Source organism: Oncorhynchus nerka, linkage group LG3 (genome assembly GCF_034236695.1).
Source record: "Oncorhynchus nerka isolate Pitt River linkage group LG3, Oner_Uvic_2.0, whole genome shotgun sequence".
In the NCBI taxonomy this organism is placed as follows: Eukaryota; Metazoa; Chordata; class Actinopteri; order Salmoniformes; family Salmonidae; genus Oncorhynchus; species Oncorhynchus nerka.
The window spans coordinates 53,446,985-53,455,914 of NC_088398.1; positions in this window are offsets into that span (position 1 = coordinate 53,446,985).

Genomic DNA, 8,930 nt, shown 5'->3' on the forward strand with positions numbered 1-8,930 from the left:
ACCTTATTATATTTGGATGGTTGTTTAGATGTAAACCCATACAGTCAGTTTATTAGGTACACCCATCTAGTAATGGATCGGACCCCCCTTTGGCTCCAGAATGGCCTGAATTCTTCGGGGTGTGGAACGATTGCTCAGTTGGTATCAAGGGACTTAACGTACCAGGAAAACATTCCCCAAACCATTCCACCACCAGCCTGTACCGTGGCACTAGGCAGGATGGGGTCATGGAGTCATGCTGCTTACGCCAAATCCTGACTCTGCCATCAGCATAACGCAATATGAACCGGAGTTCTTTGGACCAGGCAATGCTTTACCACTCCTCATCAACCAGTGTTGGTGATGGCATGCCCATCTGGAGCGTTTCATGTTTTTAGCTGATAGAAGTAGAACCCTGTGTGGTAATCTGCTGAAATAGCCATATGTGACAAGAACTGACGAGTTGTGCGTTCCGAGATGCCGTTGTGCACACCACTGTTGTACTGCACCATTATTTGCCTGTTTGTGACCTGCCTGTTAGCTTGCACAAGTCTTGCCATTCCCCCTTGACCTCTCATCAACGAGCTGTTTTCACCCACAGGACTGCCAATGACAGGATGTTTGTTTGTTTACCATTCTCGGTAAACCCTTGACACTGTCCTGCGTGAAAAGCCCAGGAGGCCGGCTGTTTCAACAGTGGCGATTTTAGCATGTAAATCTTGGTGAGGCAAACAAAAAATATATAATTGGGATGCATGCCAGCACAGCCACAACACAACACAACAATACACCTGGCTATCAGCAGAGCCTTGTCAGGCAGCGAAACAGTTCATTCAGCCTCATTTACTGCCTACACACCTACTCATTCAAGGGGTCTTCTTTATTTTTTACTATTTTCTACATTGTAGAATAATAGTGAAGACATCACAACTATGAAATAACACATGAGTTAAACAAATCAAAATATATGTTATATTTGAGATTCTTCAAAGTACCCTTGATGACAACTTTGCACACTCTTGGCATTCTCTCAACCAGCTTCATGAGGTAGTCACCTGGAATCCATTTCAAATAACTTAAGTTAATTTGTGGAATTTCTTTCCATCTTAATGCGTTTGAGCCAATCAGTTGTGTTGTGACAAGTTAGGGGTGGTATACAGAAGACAGCCCTATTTGGTAAAATACCAAGTCCATATTATGGAATAAAACCAGCTGAAATAAGAAAGTCCATCATTACTTTAAGACATGAACGTCAGTCAATGCAGAACATTTAAAGAATTTTGAAAGTTTCTTCAAGTGCAGTTGCAAAAACCATCAAGCACTATGATGAAACTGGCTCTCATGAGGACCGCCACAGGACAGGAAGACCCAGAGTTACCTCTGCTGCAGAGGATAAGTTCATTAGAGTTACCAGCCTCAGAAATTGCAGCCCAAATAAATGCTACACAGAGTTCAAGTAACAGACACATCAACTGTTCAAAAGAGACTGTGTGAATCAGGCTTTCATGGTCGAATTGCTGCAAAGAAACCACTACTAAAGGACACCAATAAGAAGAAGAGACTTGCTTGGGGCAAGAACCACGAGCAATGGACATTAGACAAGTCAACAACAAATGCCTAATACACACAAATCTAAGTAAAGGAATGGAATAAGAATATATAAATAGTTGGATGAGCAATGACAGAGCCGCATAGCCTAAGATGCAATAGATAGTATAGAATACAGTATATACATATGAAATGAGTAATGCAAGATATGTAAACATGATTAAAATGCCATTATTAAGTGACTAGTGTACCATTTATTAAAGTGGCCAATATTTTCAAGTCTGTATGTAGGCAGCAGCCTCTCTGTGATAGAAGCTGTTTTTCAGTCTCTCGGTCCCAGCTGTACTGACCTAGCCTTCTGGATGGTAGCGGGGTGAACAGGCAGTGGCTCGGGTGGTTGTTGTCCTTAATGATCTTTTTGGCCTTCATGTGACATTGGGCGCTGTAGGTGTCCTGGAGGGCAGGTAGTTTGCCCCGGTGATGTGTTGTGCAGACCGCACCGCACCACCCTCTGGAGAGCCCTGCGGTTGTGGGCGGTGCAGTTGCTTTACCAGACGGTGATACAGCCCGACAGGATGCTCTAAATTGTGCATCTGTAAAAGTTTGAGAGGCTTTTAGGTGACAAGCCACATTTCTTCAGCCTTCTTCACCACTGTCTGTGTGGGTGGACCATTCAATTTGTCAGTGATGTGTACACAGAGGAATTTAAAACGTTCCACCTTCTCCACTGCTGTCCCGTCAATGTGGATAGGGGGGGGGGGGGTGCTCCCTCTGCTGTTTCCTGAAGTCCACGATCATCTCCTTCGTTTTTTTGACGTTGAGTGAGAAGTTATTTTCCTGACACCACACTCCGAGAGCCCTCACTCCTCTCTATAAGCTGTCTCGTTGTTGTTGGTAAGTCAGACTGTTGTGTCGTCTGCAAACTTGATGATTGAGTTGGAGGCGTGCATGGCCATGCAGTCATGGGTGAACAGGGAGTACAGGAGGGGGCTGAGCATGTACTCATGTACAGGACCCAATTGCACAGGGCGGGGTTGAGTCCCAGGGCCTCAAGCTTAATGATGAGATTGGAGGGTACTATGGTGTTGAATGCTGAGCTATAGCCAACGAACAGCATTCTTACATAGGTATTCCTCTTGTCCAGATGGGATAGGGCATTGTGCAGTGTGATGCCGATTGCATCATCTGTGGACCTATTGGGGCGGTAAGCAAATTGAAGTGGGTCTAGGTTGACAGGTAAGAAGGAGATGATATGATCCTTGACTAGTCTCTCAAAGCATTTCAGGATGACAGGAGGGAGTCCTAAGGGGCGATAATTAATTCAGTTACCTTTGCATTCTTGGGCACAGGAACAATGGTGGCCATCTTGAAGCACATGGGGACAGCAGAGTAGGATAGGGAGAGATTGAACATGTCCATAAACACACCAGCCAACTGGTCTGCGCATGCTCGGTGATGCGGCTTGGGATGCCGTCTGGGACGACAGACTTGCGAGGGTTAACACGTTTAAATGTCTTACTCATGTCGACCACAGAGAAGGAGAGCCCACAGTCCTTGGTGGCGGGCAGCGTCGGTGGCACTGTATTCCTGTATGTTGTTTACAATTACACCATGAGTCGTTAATCATGAAACATACACCCCGCCCCTTTTCTTTCCGGAGAGATGTTTATTCCTGTCGGCACTGAGAATCCAGTTGGCTGTACCGACTCCGACAGCATATCCCGAGAGAGCCATGTTTCCGTGAAACAGAGTAGGTTACAATCTCTGATGTCTCTCTGGAAAGCAACCCGTGCCCTGATTTTGTCAACCTTGTTATCTCGGGACTGGACATTAGCGAGTAATTTACTCGGAAGCGGTGGGTGGTGTGCGTGCCTCCGAAGTCTGACCAGAAGACCACTCAGGCTCCTTCTTCTCCGGCGGCGTTGTTTTGGGTCGGCCTTGAACTGGAATCAGTTCAAATTGCCCTTGCCCTGGGTGGTGCATACAAAGGATCCGCTTCCAAAGTTTCCTAAGGACTAGAAGCTAGGCAGCGCTCTCTGTCGGCGCCATCTTGCTCTCCAATGACCCAACACACCTCCAGGCTGTGTAAGGGCTATTTGACCAAGGAGGAGAGTGGTGTGGGCATTCCTACCAAACCACAGGACCTTTGTTTTGGAGCAAGGTTAAGGGCAGTGAAAGCTTGTTGGACACTAAGAAAGCTTTGTTGTAGAGCGTTTAACACAAAATCCGGGGAGGGGCCAGTTGAGTATAAGAATATATTATCTGCATATAAATGGATGAGAGAGCTTCCTACTGCCTGAGCTATGTTGTTAATATAAATTGAGAAGAGCGTAGGGCCTAGAATCGAGCATTGGTTCACTCCAGACCTGACTGCCCTCGACCAGCACAAAAACATCCTGTGGCGGACTGCAATAGCATCGAATAGTCCCCGCGATATGCAACTGTTCAGGGAAGTCAGGAACCAATACACGCAGTCAGTCAGGAATGCTAAGGCCAGCTTCTTCAGGCAGAAATTTGCATCCTGTAGCTCCAACTCCAAAAAGTTCTGGGACACTGTGAAGTCCATGGAGAACAAGAGCACCTCCTCCCAGCTGCCCACTGCACTGAGGCTAGGTAACACGGTCACCACCGATAAATCCATGATTATCGAAAACTTCAACAAGCATTTCTCAACGGCTGGCCATGCCTTCCGCCTGGCTACTAATCCTCTCCAGGTTCTCCTTTACCCAAATCCAGATAGCAGATGTTCTGAAAGAGCTGCAAAACCTGGACCCGTACAAATCAGCTGGGCTTGACAATCTGGACCCTCTATTTCTGAAACTATCCGCCGCCATTGTCGCAACCCCTATTACCAGCCTGTTCAACCTCTCTTTCATATCGTCTGAGATCCCCAAGGATTGGAAAGCTGCCGCAGTCATCCCCCTCTTCAAAGGGGGAGACACCCTGGACACAAACTGTTACAGACCTATATCCATCCTGCCCTGCCTATCTAAGGTCTTCGAAAGCCAAGTCAACAAACAGGTCACTGACCATCTCGAATCCCACCGTACCTTCTCCGCTGTGCAATCTGGTTTCCGAGCTGGTCACGGGAGCACCTCAGCCACGCTCAAGGTACTAAACGATATCATAACCGCCATCGATAAAAGACAGTACTGTGCAGCAGTCTTCATCGACCTTGCCAAAGCTTTCGACTCTGTCAATCACCATATTCTTATCGGCAGACTCAGCCTCGGTTTTCCGGATGACTGCCTTGCCTGGTTCACCAACTACTTTGCAGACAGAGTTCAGTGTGTCAAATCGGAGGGCATGCTGTCCGGTCCTCTGGCAGTCTCTATGGGGGTGCCACAGGGTTCAATCCTCGGGCCGACTCTTTTCTCTGTATATATCAATGATGTTGCTCTTGCTGCGGGCGATTCCCTGATCCACCTCTACGCAGACGACACCATTCTATATACATCCGGCCCGTCCTTGGACACTGTGCTATCTAACCTCCAAAAGAGCTTCAATGCCATACAACACTCCTTCCATGGCCTCCAACTGCTCTTAAACGCTAGTAAAACCAAATGCATGCTTTTCAACCGTTCGCTGCCTGCACCCGCACGCCTGACCAGCATCACCACCCTGGATGGTTCCGACCTTGAATATGTAGACATCTATAAGTACCTAGGTGTCTGGCGAGACTGTAAACTCTCCTTCCAGACTCATATCAAACATCTCCAATCGAAAATCAAATCTAGAGTCGGCTTTCTATTCCGCAACAAAGCCTCCTTCACTCACGCCGTCAAACTTACCCTAGTAAAACTGACTATCCTACCGATCCTCGACTTCGGCGATGTCATCTACAAAATTGCTTCCAACACTATACTCAGCGAACTGGATGCAGTTTATCACAGTGCCATCCGTTTTGTCACTAAAGCACCTTATACCACCCACCACTGCGACCTGTATGCTCTAGTCGGCTGGCCCTCGCTACATATTCGTCGCCAGACCCACTGGCTCCAGGTCATCTACAAGTCCATGCTAGGTAAAGCTCCGCCTTATCTCAGTTCACTGGTCACGATGGCAACACCCATCCGTAGCACGCGCTCCAGCAGGTGTATCTCACTGATCATCCCTAAAGCCAACACCTCATTTGGCCGCCTTTCGTTCCAGTTCTCTGCTGCCTGTGACTGGAACAAATTGCAAAACTTTTTTTTTAAATAAAATAATTTTTTTTTTAAATGGATTTTTTTTTTTTTTTTTAATCGCTGAAGTTGGAGACTTATCTCCCTCACCAACTTTAAACATCTGCTATCTGTGCAGCTAATCGATTGCTGCAACTGTACATAGTCCATCGGTAAATAGCCCACCCATTTTTACCTACCTCATCCCCATACTGTTTTTATTTATTTACTTTTCTGCTCTTTTGCACACCAATATCTCTACCTGTACATGACCATCTGATCATTTATCCCTCCAGTGTTAATCTGCAAAATTGTAATTATTCGCCTACCTCCTCCTGCCTTTTGCACACAATGTATATAGACTCCTTTTTTTCCTACTGTGTTATTGACTTGTTAATTGTTTACTCCATGTGTAACTCTGTGTTGTCTGTTCACACTGCTATGCTTTATCTTGGCCAGGTCGCAGTTGCAAATGAGAACTTGTTCTCAACTAGCCTACCTGGTTAAATAAAGGTGAAATAAAGAAAATTAAAAAATTGGGGTACACCCTTAGTGACAAGCAGTGGCTGAGACAGCAGATGCTCTGACTTTATACACTGCACTCTTTGAGAGATGTAGTTAGCAAACCAGGCCAAAGACCAAGAAGGAGAGTGATGCATCAGATGACCTAGTCACCCGATCTCAACCCAATTGAGATGGTTTGGGATGAGTTGGACCGCAGAGTGAAGGAAAAGCAGCCAACAAGTGCTCAGTATATGTGGGAACTCCTTCAAGTCTGTTGAAAAAGCATTCCAGGTGAAGCTGGTTGAGAGAATGCCAAGAGTATGCAAAGCTGTCATCAAGGCAAATGGTGGCTTTGAAGAATGTCAAATATAAAATACATTTAGATTTGTTTAAAACCTTTTTGGTTACTACATGATTCCATGTGTTATTTCAGTGTTGATGTCTTCACTATTATTCTACAATGTAGAAAAAAGTCAAAAATGAGTAAAAACCCTTGAATGAGTGGGTGTGTCTAAACTTTTGACTGGTACTGTGGCTTATATGGCTTACTTGCATAAACAAATGTTGTTTCTACTGACAATTGAGATTTACAAACTATGGCATAAAGGGACGGCAAGCGGATACGATCCATAATTTAGACTAAGACATTAATGAGCGAGCTAGGACGGACGTATTCAATATAACTATTTGTTCAGCACTTTGAAATGTACCGCAACATAATTACACTGTTCTTCCTGTACACCAAATCAGAACTGTAGGACAAATAAAGCGGGCAAATAAGCAGACAATGAAAGCTCTTACAATATTCAGTGATTACATTTCTCTAAAACAGGTTATAAGCTACATGTGCACCACCAAGTCAGAATATTAGCCGAAATTAAGAGGGGAAAATAGACCAAATTATTAGGGTGAGGCACATGGCCTACTAACAGCTTGCTACACAACATACACTAAGTATTACTTTCTTAGCTACAGTATACATATCTCCCTGGCATATTACATTATTTATGCTACAGCATACAAGACATTTTTGGACTGACCTTATTGTGCTGTGCTCACTTGAACAGGAAGGTCGTGCGGCGGTCCTTCGTGGGCAAGTTTTGTCATCAAACTTTTATCAAAGTCTGCCATTCTCTGGATTTCTGGTGCTTTCAAGACAAACTGAGAAAAAAAAAAAAAAAAGGTAGATTTCATGAGGCCCAAGTTCCTGACTTACAGGATGGATGACCATTCAAAACATATTTTCCCAGTCGGAGCTCGTTTCTTCCCGAGTTCCCAGTTGTCTTAAACTCACTGAAGTCAGAATTCCCAGTTCCGAGTTACAGTTGTAACTTCAATTTGAGCTCTACCCTTAGATTGGGGTGACGTAGTGTCCGCATGAGTGACAGAACACTGAGCCAATCACGGCGCAACTAGAGATCATCACCAACCGCTATGCTCTGTATTTTCCGCTGGCTGCCCAACCACCACAGAAAGCACTGAGCAAAGCTGAAACACCTGCATTTTGGAGCTGTTTGTACCATGTTTGTATGCCGCTTCTTCTTTTCCTTCTTTTGTTTTTATACATTCTTTGCAAACGGATATGTGACACCTATTGATGCCAAAATAACATGAAAAACAGGCAACACAAAGAAAAAAAAAACTGGTGGAGCCACCTGCCCTGAATGACAAGTCACAACATTGTGTTTCAGAGATACTGAAACCAGCGTGCCTGGCACCGACGATCATGCCACACTCAAAAAGTCGCTTAGGTCATTTGTTTAGCCAATTCTAGCATTCAATCTAACAGTAACTAAATGCCTTGATACCTGTCGGCCTGCTTTATATAGCAAGCCACGGCCACATGATTCATGTCTGTAGGAGCAAAATATTTTCGTAAACGGGCTTGTGTGTGGCAAAATACTGAAAAAAATAATATATATATATATATATATATATATACACACACACACACACAGCTCAAAAAAATTAAGGGAACATTTAAACAAACAATGTAACTCCAAGTCAATCACACTGTGAAATCAAACTGTCCACTTAGGAAGCAACACTGATTGACAATAAATTTCACATGCAGTTGTGCAAATGGAATAGACAACAGGTGGACATTATAGGCAATTAGCAAGACACCCAAGTGTCCAGAGCATGGAGGCGCCACCAGGAGACAGGCCAGTACATCAGGAGACATGGAGGAGGCTGTAGGAGGGCAACAACCCAGCAGCAGGACCGCTACCTCCGCCTTTGTGCAAGGAGGAGCACTGCCAGAGCCCTGCAAAATGACCTCCAGCAGGCCACAAATGTGCATGTGTCTGCTCAAACGGTCAGAAACAGACTCCATGAGGGTGGCATGAGGGCCCGACGTCCACAGGTGGGGGTTGTGCTTACAGCCCAACACCGTGCAGGACGTTTAGCATTTGCCAGAGAACACCAAGATTGGCAAATTCGCCACTGGCGCCCTGTGCTCTTCACAGATGAAAGCAGATGTTCACACTGAGCACATGTGACAGACGTGACAGAGTCTGGAGACGCCGTAGAGAACGTTCTGCTGCCTGCAACATCCTCCAGCATGACCGGTTTGGCGGTGGGTCAGTCATGGGGTGGGGTGGCATTTCTTTGGGGGGGCCGCACAGCCCTCCATGTGCTCGCCAGAGGTAGCCTGACTGCCATTAGGAACCGAGATGAGATCCTCAGATCCCTTGTGAGACCATATGCTGGTGCGGTTGGCCCTGGGTTCCTCCT